This window comes from Triticum urartu, chromosome 2A, assembly GCF_056163025.1.
Source record: "Triticum urartu cultivar PI428250 chromosome 2A, HENAU_Tu73, whole genome shotgun sequence".
NCBI lineage: Eukaryota > Viridiplantae > Streptophyta > Magnoliopsida > Poales > Poaceae > Triticum > Triticum urartu.
In genome coordinates, this window is record NC_141874.1 from 458,642,245 (window position 1) to 458,665,109 (window position 22,865).

Consider the following 22,865-nt stretch of genomic DNA (forward strand, 5'->3'; position numbering starts at 1 on the left):
TCGGGCAAGTATCGTACCGCTAGACAAAGGGAATTGTATACGGGATTGATTAAGTCCTTGACATCGTGGTTCATCCGATGAGATCATCGTGGAACATGTGGGAGCCAACATGGGTATCCAGATCCCGCTGTTGGTTATTGACCGGAGAGTCATCTCGGTCATGTCTGCATGTCTCCCGAACCCGTAGGGTCTACACACTTAAGGTTTGGTGATGCTAGGGTTATAGAGATATTAGTATGCGGTAACCCGAAAGTTGTTCGGAGTCCCGGATGAGATCCCGGACGTCACGAGGAGTTCCGGAATGGTCCGGAGGTAAAGAATTATATATAGGAAGTGCTATTTCGGCCATCGGGACAAGTTTCGGGGTCACCGGTATTGTACCGGGACCACCGAAAGGGTCCCGGGGGTCCACCGGGTGGGGCCACCTGCCCCGGGGGCCACATGGCCTGTAGGGGGTGCGCCTTGGCCTATATGGTCCAAGGGCACCAGCCCCAAGAGGCCCATGCGCCAAGAGAAGAGGGAAAGGAAGAGTCCTAAAGGGGGAAGGCACCTCTGAGGTGCCTTGGGGAGGAGGGACTCCTCCCCTGGCCGCACCCTTCCTTGGAGGAAGGGCCAAGGCTGCGCCTCCCCCCTCTCCCTTGGCCCTATATATAGTGGGGGGAAGGGAGGGCAGCCCAACCTAAGCCCTGGCGCCTCCCTCTCCCTCCCATGACACATCTCCCTCCTCCCGCAGCGCTTGGCGAAGCCCTGTTGGAATCCCGCTACTTCCACCACCACGCCGTCGTGCTGCTGGATCTCCATCAACCTCTCCTCCCCCCTTGCTGGATCAAGAAGGAGGAGACGTCGCTGCTCCGTACGTGTGTTGAACGCGGAGGTGCCGTCCGTTCAGCGCTAGGATCATCGGTGATTTGGATCACGACGAGTACGACTCCATCAACCCCGTTCTCTTGAACGCTTCCGCGCGCGATCTACAAGGGTATGTAGATCCACTCCTCCCTCGTTGCTAGATGACTCCATAGATAGATCTTGGTGACACGTAGGAAAATTTTGAATTTATACTATGTTCCCCAACAAATATAAGGCGGATATGGGGCGCCTGGGCACAGCCGGGCACATCCGACACGTCGGATCCGACAGCCTAACCCCATCGTAAATTGCACCAAATCCATCGAACCTTTCCTCCTCCTCCCGCCGCCCTGCAACATTTCCCGCGCCTGGAGCCTTGCCGTCCTCCAGTCCCTATCTTATACCACCTGTCCCGATCCACTGCCGGACATGTTGTCTAGCCCGACCCAGACCGCCGCGACGGAGACGCAGTCCGCCTCGTCTGTCGGCGGGGTCCCTTCGTCGGCTGCGATTTGCAAGGCGGAGAACGTCGCCCGGAAGTTGCGGCGATGCCGACAGCAAGAGAAGGAGGAGAAGAGGCTCAAAATTGAGAGGAAGACGATCGAGTTGGAGAGCGATCAAATGGGAACTCGAGAAGGCCAAGACATTTGGCGACACAGAGCTGGAGAAGGAGAGGTTGCAACTCGCACAGAACGCGGAGGATGGAAGGATCATGTTGGCGGACGAAACCCTCTTGGATGAGTATGCGAAGAAGTGACTTGCGAATAAGAAGAAAGAGATCAATGAATGTAGAGAGTATGAGGCGGCGAGGGCGGCTACGGCACGGATGCAGGCGAAGGAAGCAGGCTGGATGCAGGCAGAGCAGGGAACCCGAATGTACACGGAGCAGGACGAGCAGGACGCATTTAGACAATTTGTATCGTATGATCGACGTGCATGGATTACATGGATTTAAGGATCGAATTTTGAGATATGTGAATGTGCGATACAACATATGAGAAGTTAATGGACGCTGTCCGCGGATACACACAGACGCAGCCGTGGACGTATAGAGGGGCGGATTTGCCAAGTCTAGCAGTGCATGCTGTAAGCACCCCCTTACATGCGTGTGCTTACCAGGGGAAATTAACGGTCGAGATTCCGCGGCTCGGCGGTTATGCGAGCGGACGGATGGGCGCCAGAGCTGCCAGCGCATTCCGTACGGACGACTTGACCCATCATATTGTATGTCGGACCGGATACTAGCCGCCGATTCCGACCTGCTTCGTGTGATCCGTGGCGTCAAAGCAGCTTTGACCACGAACTCTGGCCCGGTCGCTTCGGTCGCTCGCGTCGCACGCAACCAGCTTCGCCGCACGCGTGTTCAACCACGAGCTGGGCTGCGTGCTGGCTTTTTGCGTACGTCTGGCTGACCGATCAACCAAAACACCAGCTCATGGTTTGCCTTCACACAAATATCCAAGCTATGGTCAAACTACGCCTCTAAGTTTATACGGAAACCACTTCACGGGACTCTTCCATGCAGTCTAATTCTTGCTGATTAACATGTAAACATCATTGCACAATGTCCAATCTGTCAGATACGGAGCCAAAGATACCAAACATGTGCTATTTTTATTATACTAGCAAAAGAGGCCCTGCCTTGCAATTGCAATGAGAGAAAAAAAATACCACAGTCCTCTTAAAGCATCTATAGTCGGGCTTCTTAAACCCTCCTCATATGTCCGGGTGGACGGCCCATTCAATGACCGGTTAGAAAACTCCAACCCAGACGGATGCCTCAAACCGGCCTCAAGTGTCTGGACTGGCCGGCACCCCTCATATCCAGCCTAAACATGAGACGGATATGGGAAGGCCTGGGCACGTCTGCCACGTCGGACCCGACCGATGATGGCCCACCCGACCCCGCATATATTAATCCCCATCCCCATCCTGGACCAAACCCTACACATTCCCCTCCACTCCACTTCACCACCCAAGGTCCCGTCTGGCGATCTTCGGCCTTCTCTGGCATGGCGGGCATCGGATCCGGTGATGACCAGTACAGATCCGTCGACTGGGATGTCGTCCCGTGAGGTACGGAGGAGGCAATGGTCGTCCAGGTTACACTCCGCCGCTCCCAAGAGGACAGGGCGCTGTTCGGCGCGAGTCGATTGCATTGGCGTGTCGGGCGCTCGGATCCTCCAGGGTTGGATCGTCACGGTCCTCTTGGGAGCCTTCCAATATGCCTTTCCCCATCACCGGTCCACCGGAGTATAAGTCCTATCGGGACCGGTGTGTCCACCATGGGAGGAGAGGGTGATAGCGGCCGAGGCCCGCCTCGCAGCCGACATGGCAGCGGCGGATGCGCCGGCGCGGGCGTCCGCAAAGGAGAAAGCCATCCGCGTCCACATTGTAAAGAAGTGGCAGCGGAGGAACACACACCCCCTCGCCCTAGAGTAGACTCGGACGGTCCGTGCCATGGCCGGACTGCCGCCCAAGGAGAAGAAGGAGGACAGCGACGAGCAAATCCGGCTCGCTTTGTACTACGTCATTGACCGCTACTTCCGCAAAAAGGACGACAAGGGCACCGGGAAGCGCGAGGGCAGTTGTGGATGATCTTCTTCGTAGCTAGTATGTAGGAAAAACATGCCAAATTTTGGTAATTCGATGGGATGTCCTGAGTCGGACGGTGTAGGTTCCTTCGTTTATGTACTTGCATGAGTTTGTATGGATTTGAGGTATGCTAATTGAGGTGTCTGGTTGTGAGAAGGGAAATTTGAGGTGTGGTCGGGCATTGCTCGCGGAAGCTCCCGGGCGCGCCACGGCGTTTGAAGGGCCGGATTTGCGAAGTCTGCTTGTAGATGTTGTAACCCAATAACGATGACTCGAGACTTTATATGTCCACGTCCTTTATTTAAACGCATGGCATCCCATCTGTGCTGCCACTTATCCTCCTTTCCACCCCCGCTGACGGTGGTCCCAGTGGTCACACAATCACAACACGTTTGAATGTTGTCAATCCTAAGGCGTCGCTCTCTCTCGATATAACATGAAAAGCCTGGTTTTTTCTATGAGATTTTGGCGAGGCGTTCATGCGTGGTTATAGATCGTTTCTTTCTGTTGGGGATCGTAGCAGAAATTTAAAATTTTCTACGCATCACCAAGATCAATCTATGGAGTCATCTAGCAACGAGAGGGAGAGGAGTGCATCTACATACCCTTGTAGATCGCGAGCGGAAGCGTTCAAGAGAACGGGGTTGATGGAGTCGTACTCGTCGTGATCCAAATCACCGATGATCCTAGCGCCGAACGGACGGCACCTCCGCGTTCAACACACGCGCAGAGCGGAGACGTCTCCCGCACCTTGATCCAGCAAGGAGGAGGGAGAGGTTGAGGAAGAGAGCTCCAACAGCAGCACGACGGCGTGGTGCTGGTGGAGCGGCAGTACTCCGGCAAGGCTTCGCCAAGCTCTTAACGGAGGATGAGAGATGTTGGGGAGGAGAGGGGCTGCGCCTTTGATGTGGTGTGCAGCCCTCCCCTTGCCCCTTTATTTATAGGGGAAGGGGGAAGGGGGCCGGCCCCCTCTAGATGAGATCTAGAGGGGGGCGGTGGCCAAGGGGAGGGACTTGCCCCCCCCAAGCAAGGGGACGCCCCCTCTAGGGTTTCCCCCCAACCATAGGCGCATGGGCCCAAGGGGGGATGCGCCCAGCCCTCCAAGGGTTGGTTCCCTTTCCTCTACGGCCCATGAGGCCCTCCGAGAGAGGTGGCCCCTCCCGGTGGACCCCCGGAACCCCTCTGGTGGCCCCGGTACAATACCGATATGCCCCCGAAATTTTCCGGTGACCGTATGACAACTTTCCACATATAAATCTTCACCTCCGGACCATTCGGGAACTCCTCGTGACGTCCGGGATCTCATCCGGGACTCCGAACAACATTCGGTAATCACTTACAAGTCTTCCTAATAACCCTAGCGTCATCGAACCTTAAGTGTGTAGACCCTACGGGTTCAGGAACCATGCAGACATGACCGAGACAACTCTCCGGCCAATAACCAACAGCGGGATCTAGATACCCATTTTGGCTCCCACATGTTCCACGATGATCTCATCGGATAAACCACGATGTCGAGGATTCAAGCAATCCCGTATACAATTCACTTTGTCAATCGGTACGTTACTTGCCCAAGATTCGATCGTCGGTATCCCAATACCTCGTTCAATCTCGTTACCGGCAAGTCACTTTACTCGTTCCGTAACACATCATCCCGTGACCAACCCTTAGTCACATTGAGCTCATTACGATGATGTCTTACCGAGTGGGCCCAGAGATACCTCTCCGTCATACGGAGTGACAAATCCCAGTCTCGATTCGTGCCAACCCAACAGACACTTTCGGAGATACCCGTAGTGCACCTTTATAGTCACCTAGTTACGTTGTGACATTTGGCACACCCAAAGTATTTCTACAGTATCCGGGAGTTGCACAATCTCATGGTCTAAGGAAAAGATACTTGACATTAGAAAAGCTTTAGCAGACGAACTACACGATCTTGCGCCATGCTTAGGATTGGGTCTTGTCCATCACATCATTCTCCTAATGATGTGATCCCGTTATCAATGACATCCAATGTCCATGGTCAGGAAACCGTAACCATCTATTGATCAACGAGCTAGTCAACTAGAGGCTCACTAGGGACATGTTGTGGTCTATGTATTCACACATGTATTACAATTTCCGGATAACACAATTATAGCATGAACAATAGACAATTATCATGAAGAAGGAAATATAATAATAACCATTTTATTATTGCCTCTAGGGCATATTTCCAACAGTCTCCCACTTGCACTAGAGTCAATAATCTAGTTACATTGTGATGAATCAAACACCCATAGAGTTCTGGTGTTGATCATGTTTTGCTCGAGGAAGAGGTTTAGTCAATGGATCTGCGACATTCAGGTCCGTATGCACTTTACAAATATCTATGTCTCCATTTTGAACATTTTCACGAATGGAGTTGAAGCGACGCTTGATATGCCTAGTCTTCCTGTGAAACCTGAGCTCCATGGCAAGGGCAATAGCTCCAGTGTTGTCACAGAAGAGAGTCATCGGGCCCGACGCAGTGGGAATAACTCCTAGGTCGGTAATGAACTCCTTCATCCAGATTGCTTCTTGTGCTGCCTCTGAGGCTGCCATGTACTCCGCTTCACATGTAGATCCCGCCACGACGCTTTGCTTGCAACTGCACCAGCTGACTGCCCCACCATTCAAAATATACACATATCCGGTTTGTGACTTAGAGTCATCCAGATCTGTGTCGAAGCTAGCATCGACGTAACCCTTTACGACGAGCTCTTCGTCACCTCCATAAACGAGAAACATATCCTTAGTCCTTTTCAGGTACTTCAGGATATTCTTGACCGTTGTCCAATGTTCCATGTCGGGATTACTTTGGTACCTTACTACCAAACTCACGGCAAGGTTTACATCAGGTCTGGTACACAGCATGGCATACATAATAGACCCTATGGCCGAGGCATAGGGGACGACACTCATATTTTCTCTATCTTCTGCCCTGGTCGGGCATTGAGCCGTGCTCAATCTCATACCTTGCAATACAAGTAAGAACCCCTTCTTGGACTGATCCACATTGAACTTCTTCAATATTTTGTCAAGGTACGTACTTTGTGAAAGACCAATGAGGCGTCTCGATCTATCTCTATAGATCTTGATGCCTAATATATAAGCAGCTTCTCCAAGATCCTTCATTGAAAAACACTTGTTCAAGTAGGCCTTTATGCTTTCCAAGAATTCTATATCGTTTCCCATCAATAGTATGTCATCCACATATAATATGAGAAATGCTACAGAGCTTCCACTCGCTTTCTTGTAAACACGGGCTTCTCCATAAGTCTGCGTAAACCCAAATACTTTGATCATCTCATCAAATCAAATGTTCCAACTCCGAGATGCTTGCACCAGCCCATAGATTGAGCGTTGGAGCTTGCACACCTTGTCAGCATTCTTAGGATCGACAAAACCTTCCGGCTGCATCATATACAATTCTTCCTTAAGGAAACCATTAAGGAATGCCGTTTTGACGTCCATTTGTCATATCTCATAATCATAGAATACGGCAATTGCTAACATGATTCGGACGGATTTCAGCTTCGCTACGGGTGAGAAAGTCTCATCGTAGTCAACCCCTTGAACTTGTCGATAACCCTTAGAGACAAGCCGAGCCTTATAGATGGTCACATTACCATCCGTGTTTGTCTTCTTCTTAAAGATCCATTTATTTTCTATGGCTCGCCGATCATCGGGCAAGTCAGTCAAAGTCCATACTTCGTTTTCATACATGGATCCTATCTCGGATTTCATGGCTTCCAGCCATTTGTTGGAATCTGGGCCCACCATCGCTTCTTTATAGTTCGAAGGTTCACCATTGTCTAACAACATGATTTCCAGGACAGGGTTGCCGTACCACTCTGGTGCGGAACATGTCCTTGTGGACCTACGAAGTTCAGTAGCAACTTGATCTGAAGTTTCATGATCATCATCATTAACTTCCTCTCTAGTTGGTGCAGGCACCTCAGGAACATTTTCTTGAGCTGCGCCACTCTCCGGTACAAGAGGAAATACTTCATCAAGTTCTACTTTCCTCCCACTTACTTCTTTCGAGAGAAACTCTTTCTCTAGAAAGGATCCATTCTTGGCAACAAAGATCTTGCCTTCAGATCTGAAGCAGAAGGTATACCCAATAGTTTCTTTAGGGTATCCTATGAAGACGCATTTTTCCGATTTGAGTTCGAGCTTTTCAGGTTGAAGTTTATTGACATAAGCATCGCATCCCCAAACTTTCAGAAACGACAGCTTAGGTTTCTTACCAAACCACAATTCATACGGTGTCGTCTCAACGGATTTCGACAGAGCCCTATTTAAAGTGAATGCGGTGGTCTCTATAGCATAACCCCAAAATGATAGCGGTAGATCGGTAAGAGACATCATAGATCGTACCATATCCAATAGAGTGCGATTACGACGTTCGGACACACCATTACGCTGAGGTGTTCCAGGCGGCGTGAGTTGTGAAACTATTCCACATTTCCTTAAGTGCGTGCCAAATTCGTGACTCAAATATTCTCCCCCATGATCTGATCGTAAGAACTTGATTTTCCTGTCACGTTGATTCTCAACCTCACTCTGAAATTCCTTGAACTTTTCAAAGGTCTCAGACTTGTGTTTCATTAAGTAGATATACCCATATCTACTCAAGTCATCAGTGAGGGTGAGAACATAACGATAGCCACTGCGAGCCTCAACACTCATTGGACCGCACACATCAGTATGTATGATTTCCAATAAGTTGGTTGCTCGCTCCATTGTTCCGGAGAACGGAGTCTTGGTCATTTTGCCCATGAGGCATGGTTCACACGTGTCAAATGATTCATAATCAAGAGACTCCAAAAGTCCATCTGCATGGAGTTTCTTCATGCGTTTGACACCAATGTGACCAAGGCGGCAGTGCCACAAGTATGTGGGACTATCATTATCAACCTTACATCGTTTGGCATTCACACTATGAATATGTGTAACATCACGTTCGAGATTGAATAAGAATAAACCATTGACCAGCGGGGCATGACCATAAAACATGTCTCTCATATAAATTGAACAACTATTATTCTCAGATTTAAATGAGTAGCCATCTCGCATTAAACGAGATCCAGATACAATGTTCGTGCTCAAAGCTGGTACTAAATAACAATTATTGAGGTTTAAAACTAATCCCGTAGGTAAATGTAGAGGTAGCGTGCCGACGGCGATCACATCGACCTTGGAACCATTCCCGACGCGCATCGTCACCTCGTCCTTCGCTAGTCTCCGTTTATTCCGCAGTTCCTGTTTTGAGTTACAAATATGAGCAACTTCACCGGTATCAAATACCCAGGAGCTACTACGAGCACTGGTTAGGTACACATCAATAACATGTATATCACATATACCTTTGGCATTGCCGGCCTTCTTATCCGCTAAGTACTTGGGGCAGTTCTGCTTCCAGTGACCGTTTCCCTTGCAATAAAAGCACTCAGTCTCAGGCTTGGGTCCATTCTTTGGCTTCTTCCCGGCAGCTTGCTTACCGTGCGCGGCAACTCCCTTGCCGTCCTTCTTGAAGTTCTTTTTCCCCTTGCCTTTCTTGAACTTATAGGTTTTATTCACCATCAACACTTGATGTTCCTTTTTGATTTCCACCTCCGCTGATTTCAGCATTGAATATACCTCAGGAATGGTCTTTTCCATCCCCTGCATATTGAAGTTCATCACAAAGCTCTTGTAGCTAGGTGGGAGCGACTGAAGGATTCTGTCAATGACCGCATCATCCGGAGATTAACTCCTAGCTGAGACAAGCGGTTGTGCAACCCAAACATTTTGAGTATGTGCTCGCTGACGGAACTATTCTCCTCCATCTTACAACTATAGAACTTGTCAGAGACTTCATATCTCTCGACCCGGGCATGAGCTTGGAAAACCATTTTCAGCTCTTGGAACATCTCATATGCTCCGTGTTGCTCAAAACGCTTTTGGAGCCCCGGTTCTAAGCTGTAAAGCATGCCGCACTGAACCAGGGAGTAATCATCACTATGCGTCTGCCAAGCGTTCATAACGTCTTGTTCTGCTGGGAAAACAGGTGCTTCACCTAGCGGTGCATCAAGAACATATGCTTTCCTGGCAGCTATGAGGATAATCCTCAGGTTACGGATCCAGTCCGTGTAGTTGCTGCCATCGTCTTTCAGCTTGGTTTTCTCTAGGAACGTGTTGAAGTTGAGGGCAACATTAGCATGGGCCATTTTATCTACAAGACATATTGCAAAGATTTTAGACTATGTTCATGATAATTAAGTTCATCTAATCAAATTATTTAATGAACTCCCACTCAGATAGACATCCCTCTAGTCATCTAAGTGATACATGATCCGAGTCAACTAGGCCGTGTCCAATCATCACGTGAGACGGACTAGTCATCATCGGTGAACATTTTCATGTTGATCGTATCTTCTATACGACTCATGTTCGACCTTTCGGTCTTCCGTGTTCCGAGGCCATGTCTGTACATGCTGGGCTCGTCAAGTCATCCTAAGTGTATTGCGTGTGTAAATCTGGCTTACACCCGTTGTGTGCGAATGTTAGAACCTATCACACCCAGTCATCACGTGGTGCTTCGGAACAACGGACCTTAGCAACGGTGCACAGTTAGGGGGAACACTTTCTTGAAATTATTGCGAGGGATCATCTTATTTATGCTACCGTCGTTCTAAGCAAATAAGATGTAAAACATGATAAACATCACATGCAATCAAATAGTGACATGATATGGCTAATATCATTTTGCTCCTTTTGATCTCCATCTTCGGGGCGCCATAATCATCATTGTCACCATCATGACACCATGACCTCCATCATCGTGTCTTCATGAAGTTGTCTCGCCAACTATTACTTCTACTACTATGGCTAACGGTTAGCAATAAAGTAAAGTAATTACATGACGTTTATGTTGACACGCAGGTCATAAATAAATTAAGACAACTCCTATGGCTCCTGCCGGTTGTCATACTCATCGACATGCAAGTCGTGATTCCTATTACAAGAACATGATCAATCTCATACATCACATATATCATTCATCACATCCTTTTGGCCATATCACATCACACGGCATATGCTGCAAAAACAAGTTAGACGTCCTCTAATTGTTGTTGCAAGTTTTTACGTGGCTGCTATAGGTTTCTAGCAAGAACGTTCCTTACCTACGCCAAAACCACAACGTGATATGCCAATTTCTATTTACCCTTCATAAGGACCCTTTTCATCGAATCCGATCTGACTAAAGTGGGAGAGACAGACACCCGCTAGCCACCTTATGCAACTAGTGCATGTCAGTCGGTGGAACCAGTCTCACGTAAGCGTACGTGTAAGGTCGGTCCGGGGCGCTTCATCCCACGATGCCGCCGAATCAAGATAAGACTAGTAACGGCAAGTAAATTGACAAAATCGACGCCCACAACAACTTGTGTTCTACTCGTGCATAGAAACTACGCATAGACCTAGCTCATGATGCCACTGTTGGGGATCGTAGCAGAAATTTAAAATTTTCTACGCATCACCAAGATCAATCTATGGAGTCATCTAGCAACGAGAGGGAGAGGAGTGCATCTACATACCCTTGTAGATCGCGAGCGGAAGCGTTCAAGAGAACGGGGTTGATGGAGTCGTACTCGTTGTGATCCAAATCACCGATGATCCTAGCGTCGAACGGACGGCACCTCCGCATTCAACACACGTACAAAGCGGAGACGTCTCCCGCGCCTTGATCTAGCAAGGAGGAAGGAGAGGTTGTGGAAGAGAGCTTCAACAGCAGCACGACGGCGTGGTGGTGGTGGAGCGGCAGTACTCCGGCAGGGCTTCGCCAAGCTCTTAAGGGAGGATGAGAGGTGTTGGGGAGGAGAGGGGCTGCGCCTTTGATGTGGTGTGCAGCCCTCCCCTTGCCCCTCTATTTATAGGGGAAGGGGGAAGGGGGACGGCCCCCTCTAGATGAGATCTAGAGGGGGGCGGCGGCCAAGGGGAGGGACTTGCCCCCCAAGCAAGGGGGGCGCCCCCTCTAGGGTTCCCCCCCAACCCTAGGCGCATGGGCCCAAGGGGGGGATGCGCCCAGCCCTCCCAGGGCTAGTTCCCTTTCCTCTGCGGCCCATGAGGCCCTCCGAGAGAGGTGGCCCCTCCCGGTGGACCCCCGGAACCCCTCCGGTGGCCCCGGTACAATACCGATATGCCCCCGAACTTTTCCGGTGACCGTATGACAACTTTCCACATATAAATCTTCACCTCCGGACCATTCGGGAACTCCTCGTGACGTCCGGGATCTCATCCGGGACTCCGAACAACATTCGGCAATCACATACAAGTCTTCCTAATAACCCTAGCGTCATCGAACCTTAAGTGTGTAGACCCTACGGGTTCGGGAACCATGCAGACATGACCGAGACAACTCTCCGACCAATAACCAACAGCGGGATTTGGATACCCATGTTGGCTCCCACATGTTCCACGATGATCTCATCGGATGAACCATGATGTCGAGGATTCAAGCAATCCCGTATACAATTCCCTTTGTCAATCGGTACGTTACTTGCCCGAGATTCGATCGTCGGTATCCCAATACCTCGTTCAATCTCGTTACCGGCAAGTCACTTTACTCGTTTTGTAACACATCATCCCGTGACCAACCCTTAGTCACATTGAGCTCATTACGATGATGTCTTACCAAGTGGGCCCAGAGATACCTCTCCGTCATACGGAGTGACAAATCCCAGTCTCGATTCATGCCAACCCAACAGACACTTTCAGAGATACCCATAGTGCACCTTTATAGTCACCCAGTTACGTTGTGACGTTTGGCACACCCAGAGTATTCCTACAGTATCCGGGAGTTGCACAATCTCATGGTCTAAGGAAAGGATACTTGACATTAGAAAAGCTTTAGCAGATGAACTACACGATCTTGCCTATGCTTAGGATTGGGTCTTGTCCATCACGTCATTCTTCTAATGATGTGATCCCGTTATCAATGACATCCAATGTCCATGGTCAGGAAACCGTAACCATCTATTGATCAACGAGCTAGTCAACTAGAGGCTCACTAGGGACATGTTGTCGTCTATGTATTCACACATGTATTATGATTTCCGGATAACACAATTATAGCATGAACAATAGACAATTATCATGAATAAGGAAATATAATAATAACCATTTTATTATTGCCTCTAGGGCATATTTCCAACACTTTCGTCACCAATCTTGGTTTTGCCGAGGTGTTCATTTCTAATTTAGATCGGCACCAATATAAAATAAAGACGGATCATCCGCTAATGATTAGGCTTGCACCCTAAATAGCATGTTTAAATGGTTAACAGGTAAAACAATATCATATTCAAATTTTACACCTTCTTTAATCAAATTCTATATATAACATATTAAATGTATAGTTATGATTTAAAAGCATTTAATATGTACTACGAGTTGATTAACCTAAATATCAGGGGGTTTCCCGTAAAATAAAAAATCTGACTTAAAACTGGCTTGCGAGTCGATTACCAATAACATCATAGGGTTTTCTGTAAATGTGGAAAAATCTGACTTAACTTTGGACTGCGGGTTGATTACGAGAAACATCAAAGGGTTTCTACAAAATAGCATGACGAACCAAGAATACATATTCCCTTTATTAGTATTTTATTATATATATGCTCTAGAGCAAAAGAGGTCTGTTATATTACTTTACTGAGAGAGTACATTATGAGGTCGTCATTTAGATCTTTCTACGGTTTTATTTTGTATGACATTAAGTTTAGGACGTGAATATCTTGGGAACATCAGCAAGGGGAGGTGGTCTTGGGATGAATATCTAGGGAATGCCAGCAAGGGGAGGTGGTCTTGGCAAACGAGTCGTTCCCCAGGGCAAGTAGGATCGTGTGAATGAATTCGTTCCCTAATAAAACCCTTCCAGCGCAAACCCTCACTAAAACCCACCACACCATACCAACGAGCCCAAAACAAAACGTGAGCGTGCTTATGGAACGAGCAAAAGTAACGAGCCATAAAAACAGGCCAAACTGAAGCCTGCACGTTCCTATCGACACTATCAAATCTAAAAAACCTAAAAAAAATAGAGGACAACAATGTGGACGCTAGGGAGAAAAACTCATAAAACACCATGTAAATTTATTTAAAAAACACACAAAACCGCATAAACACATAGAAATCGCCATTACCATGAGAGTTGCATATAAAAAGCATTAAAACTATGTGCAAGCCTGAAAGTTGCCATACAAAATAAAGTTGCCATGATGCATAAAAGATAAAAACTGTCACGATCTACACAAAATAAAACTGCAAATGAAAGGTAAAATCCATGTTGTAAAGAACAAACATTTCATAATCTTCCATGCAACTAATACAATTCTCTAATTTTTTATATGATGTATGAAAACAAAACTTATAAATTGCCATGTTGTATGGGACACACATTTCCCCTAAGAATTACTATGTGACCAGTCCAAACGTTTTTCATAATAAAGAATTTACCATGGCATGTTAAATAAATTTTCCATGGTAGAAAAAGAAAAGAAAAGGCAAGTTAGTTGTAAAACAAAAGAAATTGCCATGGTCTGAACTAATAAAAAATTCCATGTCCTAAGTTAAAGTTGCCATGCCAAATACAATAAAACCACCATCATCTAATTAATAAATTTGCCATGCTCTAATTAATAAAGGCAATGAAGTTGAATGCTCTAAAAAATATTTGGCCTTGCTTTCTACTTGATTTCTCTCTCTAAGAATTGCCATGTTATTATGTTTTCTATATTGTCTGTATGCATTTTTAAAATGTAAAGTTGGCATCGTGTGAAAAACAAAAATAGTTTGCAAACCCAAAAGTGGCCATGTGACTAGTAATTTTTTTCCAAAAACAAACAAATGCCATGTTTTGTAGGAAATCATGGAAACATGGCAAAAATTTCAAAATTTCATTCTATGCTTCATGGAAACTTCGGGGAAAACTTTGTTTCCATGCTACCTACAATAAAACTACCATGGGCTAAATAATAAATTTTCCATGCTCTAAGAAATAAAGTTGTCCTGCTCTAAAAATTAAAATTGCCACAGAACCTAAAATAAAATAGAACTTATTTGTCGTGACAAAAAATCATGGTAACATGTCTGAAAAAATGCATCATTCGATGTTCGAGTTTAAAATTGCCATATGAGCAATACAAACTTTTCCTAAATTTTCCAAAACTAATAGTTACCATAGCTTAACACAATGAAGTTGGTACAAACAGAAAAGGATAGTTTTTCATGCTTATAGGGTAATGAAACTATAGACATGGTTCATAGTTGCCATATCATTTACATTTAGCTAGTATAAAATTTGGAAAAAAATTGCTACATTAAAAATTTGCGGAAAATCATAAAAAAAGGAATTAATTTGTAAAGATCATGGAATTTTTTTGGACAAATTGCCTTGGTCTAAATAACAAAAAATGCCATGGTCTACAAATTAGAAAATTGCCATCTCTTAAATAATAAAAATGCCATGGTCCTCTGAATAATAAAATTGTGATGCTACCTACACTAAAACTACCATGGTCTAATTAATGAAAATACCATCGTTTAAATTAAAAAGGCATAGTCTAAAATAATAAAAATGGCATGCTACCCACACCAAACCTACCATTATATAATTGATAAAAATGGCATGGTCTAATGAATAAAAGTCTCATGCTAGCTTCATGTGAACACGGCAAGAAATTTAGGAATTTTGCTTTTTTTGAAAAAAAGATGGCAAATTTACAGAAACTACAATGACTTATTTGACCTGACAATTCTGGATGGGGGAATTCTAAGAGTAGTTTTGTAAATGGCATTATATACAAGGGACAAACATTGTGGTGCATGGCAAAGGTAACTCAAAATTGCCAACAACAAAATTGGCAAGGGGACAAATATTGTTGTGCATGGAAAAAATATATATTGGCAATTTTTTCGTGGACAAAACATTGTTGTTATAAAAAAATGAAGGAAAGTAACCTTAATTGTCATAACATAAAAATCACACAAGAGAAAATTTTCCAAGATCTAGATAATTTTTTTCTAAGAAACTAGCTACACATCTAATCTGAATTTCTAATGTGAATTGTCATTCATCTACCACAATGTTAAAAAAATTGCCAACCATGTACACCTAAACAAGTTATCTTTATTCATGTTTGAATGGCAATTGAGAGACACTCCTAATTTGAATTTGCCATGTCTAGGCTTCTGCATAAACTACCGCTACACCTAATCTGAAAATGGCCATGTCTAAGCTTCGGCAAACTATCTATAAAAAATCTAAAACCAAACACACCACAATGTTCCAACGAGTAGGAGCAACTAGACCACCGGCTTCTTACAAAAACATCCACTAACACTTGTACTAGATAGAGTATGGGAGGTGTTCATACGAACCTAAAAAAGGGAATTATAAGAAGAGTGATGTAGGCACCAGGGTCGGAGGAGCACAGAGCAGCCGAGCCACAACCAACTCTCTCCTCGCGCAGAAGAGAAGAGGGCCAGGCCAATGTCGCGCGGCGTAGAAGCCCGAGCAGAGCCTCCACGGGAAGGAAGCAGTGGCCGCCCCTCCTCTCCCGGCACTAGGGTTGGAGCAACTGCCAACCTTGAGGACCTCCGTGATAGCCCATCTCAACGACAACGCGGATCTGAAAGCCATCGTTGTGGTTGCTGTGGATTTGGCAATGGAGACAGTGATGCCTGGGGTAGGGGTGACGATGGTACCAGCGAACTCAATGTGCATCGCCGCCGGGCAACCCCCCCCCCCCCCCACACACACACGCGCGCGACCCCCCCCCCCCCTCGCCGCTGCATCTGCCATCACATCTCTCCCATGTACTTAACGGATCAGGAGGTTTCTTTCTCCATCCTATAAATGACATTCATAAGTATTCCTAAAACTGCGGAGAGAATTTTACTTCCTGACTTCCGCACCAACTAGGGATGCACACAACCTTTTTAGTATGAGTACCAAGATTTTATCTTGAAGTGTAGTGCCACCACACATCAACCCTGGTCCTCAAAGATTTTCTTTTATGAGTACCAAGATTTTATCTTGTTGAGTGGTGGCATCACATATCAAGCTTGATCCTCATAGATGGAGAAAGCATTGTGTATCACCTGCCAATTTTAGGAATTGAACCCAGGTGGTTAAGCTGCATAACCGCATGCCTAACTAGTGAGCCAAAGCCTCTGTTTGCAGAAATCTACTAGAGGTAGTCTAAGACGGGTCATAATAGGAGTATCATAGATAGTATCATGCATGTCAATTTGGCATTTTTGCTAAGGTGGCACACAATTAAATAAAAAAAGAGAAGATTGAGAATTATGATACTGTATCATATTAAATAATGTACTAGTATGTGTCATTAAAGGCAATAAGGACACTATGGCACTAAGCTATCATACTATCCACTACGATACATGGATAGTCTGCTCCCAGGCTCAAATACACACGCATGAACAGTAAATTCTAAAAGAAGTAGTAAGTAAAATTGGAAAAATATGATTTTTTTTTGTGGATGAACATCAACAAATTTTCTAACATCCTGCAAAATATCTCATTGAACTAACATTCATGGATGCATGTACAAAAAAATCGATGCTCAATCAGACACATTCATTTTCCTTTTTTTGGCTCACACATCTACAGATGTCTTTTCGTGGCGAAATTTGGCACGACGTTAGAAAACTTGTTGATGTTCATCCAAAAAAATCAAAATTTTATTTTCTTTACGTTTTTTTTTTGGAATTTATTATTCATGCACCCGCATTTATGCTCGAGATTAGAGTAACAATTTCGGTATATGATACTTCTAGTTATGACCAGCCTAAGAGCCGCCCGCAGATCATCCACCACAGGAAGACTTCGATTTTGATTGAATAAATAGAAGAAGAGTAATGCCAGACACACAGACTTATTTATACGTATCCTACGATTCTTAGCTGGTATCTTTTAGTTGAAGATTAAAGCGGAGGAGGGGCCCACCCCATGAAATTCAGGGGAGGTTAATCGGTGTGAAGGGTTCTGTAAGATGTCTGTAGTTATCCGTATCTCTAGGATTATTGATAGCAGAATGTGAGCCAAGTTTTCCATTTGAGCCTCAGAATGACAGCTGAAATGATGTTTTATCTGAACTCCGCCGCAGCAAGCTAACTGCGTGTGGTAGACGGGGCATACCATGACCGCTTGGTAACATTATTAGGTGATGGATTGTAAGCATCATAATTCAATGCATGCGTCGGCCGAGTAGAAATTTAGCAAGGTGTCGTCAATTTGCTTTTCTATTCTATATATATTCCCAGCCCTGCTGGTTTCTTTGGCGTTATTTGTAACCGGAACCCTGTTTAAAAGCGCCATGTACGGCGCCAGCTAGTTGCTTGCACAATTAGCGCGCCTACGTTTCGCCGTCGACTTGCCAGACTGGTCGCCCGTGTGCTGCCACATAATATGCGTGCCTTTATTGTGTTTTGTATCGCACGCTTATAACCAGTGGTCTTGGATGATAATATTATTATTGATTTGACAAGATTCAAAGTAGGCTTCAAGTTCCCTGGTTATTTTGGGAGCCTGCCTTTTCTTTCTTTTCAAAAGCAAGGGCCATAATCACCTGTTAGCATCAGTGGTATAAACAGCTGTTCTGCACAGGAATTTGCAACTCCTTGCTTAACCATATATTCCCCTAATATTCCTAGTTACAAATTCCTCAACCCTAGCTAGCTAGGGTCAATTGGGCGGCTCGTACATAGAATATCACTGTTAGAATGTTCTTCAGATGGAATGATAGTATAATCAGTGGGATCTGGCTTGTAATGTGGATGTCAGCTGCCACCACAAGTGTTGTGCAAGTGAGATCTTTCAGGTATGGACAAGCTACCTGATCTGCATGTTACTATTCAAGAGGAGGCCGGCTCTACACCTAAAGCTAAGCAAAGTTGGAGGGAGGGTATATATTTAGACAAGGAACATGATCTCCGCAAGATTGTTATTCTAATGCGGAACAGAATAATGGCCATTTGGCACAAGATGCATGCATGCGTGCTTGCCCCTTGACTCAGCTAGCTAAGCTAGTGATGCAGAAGCTATCCCGGCCTGGCCGGCTAACGAAGCAGCCAACAATGTACTCCACGGCTTGGAACTTTATTAAAAGAAGATAACTGCATGTGTTAGCTTGCTAGCTAGGGGACGGATGAAGATGTACGTATATATGTGTACAAACACTGCTTCTTGTCCCATCTTGAAGCAAAGAAGCCTACTACTACTCTTCAACAGTAGGATCGATCGGATATGGATTGGTCTGATGGCTCAAGTGATAACCCCAAGTCAAAACAATTTGTTATCTGTCTATCTGTAAAGTATGCTTAAAAGAAACAGTGCAACGCGATGTTTATCCTCTTGGCATATATTATTAATATTTAAGTTATATGGCAAGACCCACTACTTTGGCTGATCCTGACAAGTGACAAGGTTGATCAATCGTCAACATGATAGCCTTTTCCTTATATTCGACAATAGCTGTAAATCCAAATAAAAAATAGTTGTAAATCTTGTGGAAAAAACTCCCATTTAATGCATAAGTTAACCTAGCTCATCATGATAAAATAAAATAAACGTAACATCTCATGTTTAAAAGACTATTATTTTCTGTTCGGAAACGATGTTGCGCGAACATCAGATTTGTAGCAAGTTCAAGCAAACTCTCTGCCTGCCATCAGATCACCTGTACGGATCTTAACGCAAGCAGCCTTGCCATGTCATATTCAAAAACTCGTTCGGTAAACACAAAAGCTGCGCGAACGCTATCCTAACTAAATAGAGCTGCCCATAGGAATGGCTAGGGTGTAAAACCTCCACCTAGAAAGCATGGGATCAAATCCAAGCTGTTCCTTTCAATTTTTTCCTTTTACTAGGTGGCAAAAGTATGCAATTTTTTGTTTTAGTTACATGATAATTTTTAACAAAAAATGTACATGGCAGATTTATGAATTTTTGAACTAGTCACATGACAAATTCTAAACATTTTTTAATGTTTCACATGTCAAGCTTGTTTTGCACACATGGCAAATTTTAGGAAAAAATTCCCATGATCCCCTGACAAATTCATAACATTTTGTCTTCCAAACATGGCATTTTAGATCTTTTCTGTAATGCTACCATGACAAGATTTGGGAATTTTTATCAATTATTTTCATGCCAATTTTTGAAAAATTATTCTACTTTCGCACATGACAGTTTTGTTATTAAGAGCATGGTAAAAAATATCATGGCAACTTCCCGTGTACGATTTCTATGTGTTTCTCAAAATAAAATATGAAGCCTGGCAAATTCCTTGTGCGTGTTTTCTAACTAATGTTCAAATTTGCGATGTATGATCTTTTTTTGTCTGCATTTTCGGCCACAGTTTTTTTAAGATTTTTTCTTGGAGAGGATTCTTTTTAAGATTTACTATGGCCTTTTGCCATGGGTATTTTGTTTGGTAGGCTACCATGGCATCTTTTTTGTTTGCGTCTTGTAAATTAAGTTTTTTATGCCTTTTTCTGTGTCAGAAAATATTTCATTTTTGGTTGATGGCCAGTGGTTTTAATTAGCTAATGAGTTCTCACGAGTGATGCTTCATCTGAAGTACAGTATTATTATTTCCAAATGATTAGTGTTACGGCACCTTTATTTTCATGAAATAAACAACAAGCTCAGCTGGCGCCTTTTGGTTTTTTGTCGCGTGGTGCAAAGCACTAGTGCTAACAGTACATCTCAACACAGTGGACCCTGATAATTAGTCGTGACGGCTGCTTAATCATTGTTTAGGCCACTCTTTGCGTTCCGCGGCATTGAAGCAAAGTAGGCACGAGACAGCCGTGGCGTTGATGCCCCCTCCGCCAACACTATAAATTGTTGCCATTAATACGGTGCTTATCTTGTGAAACTCACAAGCTCGGCTGGTTCCGTGTGTGATGAGAACTGTTGCATTTCTACGTTTGATCCAGGCTATACCAAATGCACGGTATGTAACGTGTACACAAATACTGAAACCGTAGAGCTTGCTTGCTTGGGCGGGTAGGGATCCAATAGACGACCTTACATTTTGTAAAGAAAAAAAAGATGTTTCTCCTCATTTCTGCATCCATTTTTTTTAACCTAAAGGATAACACACCCGGTAAATTACCTCACCTAATTGAATCCCATTCGGTTTAACAAAGGTTTAGTATTACCTTCTCCCGTGATCATATATCAGGCCTAGACTCAGACGCGGTTAAACTAAGCTCGAGCTCACCTGAACTCGGGTTAACAGTAAAATGAAAAAAATGAATATTTTTTAGTAACAAACATAGACAAATGTTTTGACTGCTTGCAAAGTTTCAACATCAGACGACATTCGTGCAAAATATGGTAAAAATAAATCAATGTTTCAAAAGTGTTATTTTCAAAAGCATTTTGGAGCATCCATTTTTGTTTACTTTTTCATGTCTTACAACGAATGTCATGTCATGTCATGATGAAACTTTGCAAGCAATGAAAACATTTGCTGAAAAAAATCAAATTAATTTTTCTTCTTCTGATTTTACTGTTCACTCGTAACCATGTCATCGTATATACATTCTGCAGGTACACATAGCAGCCAAAGACACAATATACTTTCTTTAGCTCCATGAATTACCGATAAACTCGGCAATGAAAAAGCATTCAGCCGTACTTACACATGTGGACTGACCAATCGAACGTGTGGTGCGAACAAAATGATGACAAGTTGGCGTGATCATGTGTCCGTTCTGGAAGCATACTACTATAGCTAGCTAGCAGCTAAAAGCACGGTCGTCTAAATCCATTCGAGACAAGGAGAGTAAAACTGGGAGGCGTAAAACCTGAGGACGCCACGCAAGGCCGGCAAAATATCACGGAAGAGCTACAGCTAGGAGAGAAAAGATATACAGATGGAGCGGCAAGCAAGGCTGAGGCTACAAAGAAAGCTTTGCATGGGCGAGGACGATTTGGGCCGTTAATCTCTGGTCCAAGGCGGTTAATTATTAGTTAGTGCCGTTTTTACCGATCCGTTTAGCCGTGTCCCAAATGCCGTGCTGTGATTAGAACCTCGCAAACGTAACCGCCAACTCCTCACTTGGCCGCTAGTTTTTCCAGCGCCATCTCCCAATCCACGACCACGAGTTGGTTTACCTTTTGTCTCCTTCCCATGTCCTTCCTTTCCTTTCCTTTTCTTGCAAGGCTGGGTTAACCCCGGCCGATGTAAAAAAGGCAACTCGTCGACAACAATAATATCTGTATCTGGTGGTTAATTAGCCTTGACCACGTTTTTATCGCCCTTTGATTGAGGTTAGGGTCAGGATCTAGCTTCTCTTCTCTAGCCATATGAAAGCAAGTTCCCCCGGGCCGTGTACGCTGCAAGGAAACAGCTAGCGCAGACATGGAAAAGTTGTTGCTTAACACAATATATAATTGGTTGATACACTTTGCGCAAGCAAGACGAGATTGCTATCCAAAAGTCTGGCAAATAGTAATGACTTTGGGAAGGGGAAGTTAATCAACATTTGGTTTTAAATTTACGATTCTAAATGAGGTATACCAATAAGGCAGGCCCGGTGCACACTCCATCCATCCATGATTCTGCAATCTCACCATAAAATGTTACCTTTTCCGTACTAGCCAAAATCACACAATTAATGTAGACATTCAATCCACACCAAAAGAGACAGAGCATTGAACCTCAATTAATAGACAATGGTTGCAAACATGTGAAATAGTATCTCCAAGAAAAGAAAAGAGATCCCCTGAAAGCAATGTGGCATAGAGATAGCAAGCAAGCACCGTGGTTAAATCCGTCCACCATTTTCATTTTCAATGCAAGCAAGAGGAAGCAACCCCGCTCCCTTGAGACCAAAACCATCGCTGATAGGCTTTATAGAGACAAGACCAAAATTAGCTAGCTAGCTAGCTAGGCAAAAGGAAACTTGAATTGGTAGCAATGCCAATGCAAGATATATGTCAAGCGAAAATGTGGTTGTGCCTGCCAACCCCAGTTCACAAGGCATAACATGCTGCCATTTGAGACGCCAAAACCATGTATAATCCAGCAAGAAAGAAAGATATATCTGCCATGTCATGTCACCAACCAACCCTATGTACTGTACTACATCCCCCATGAGAATGGGAGGAAAAAAGAAACATGCCCCTGGCCCCTCCTCCCCAGCCCCGAGTGAGTGAGAAACAAAGGCAGCAACAAATGAAGCAAACAACCCAAGCCAAGCAAAGGCATGCAAAGCAAAGGCTGCCAAACCAAAGATGCACACACTAACCACAATGATGAACGGCCAGGAGGCCAGCCCCACCACCTCACCACCCTTAACAAAAACACCAG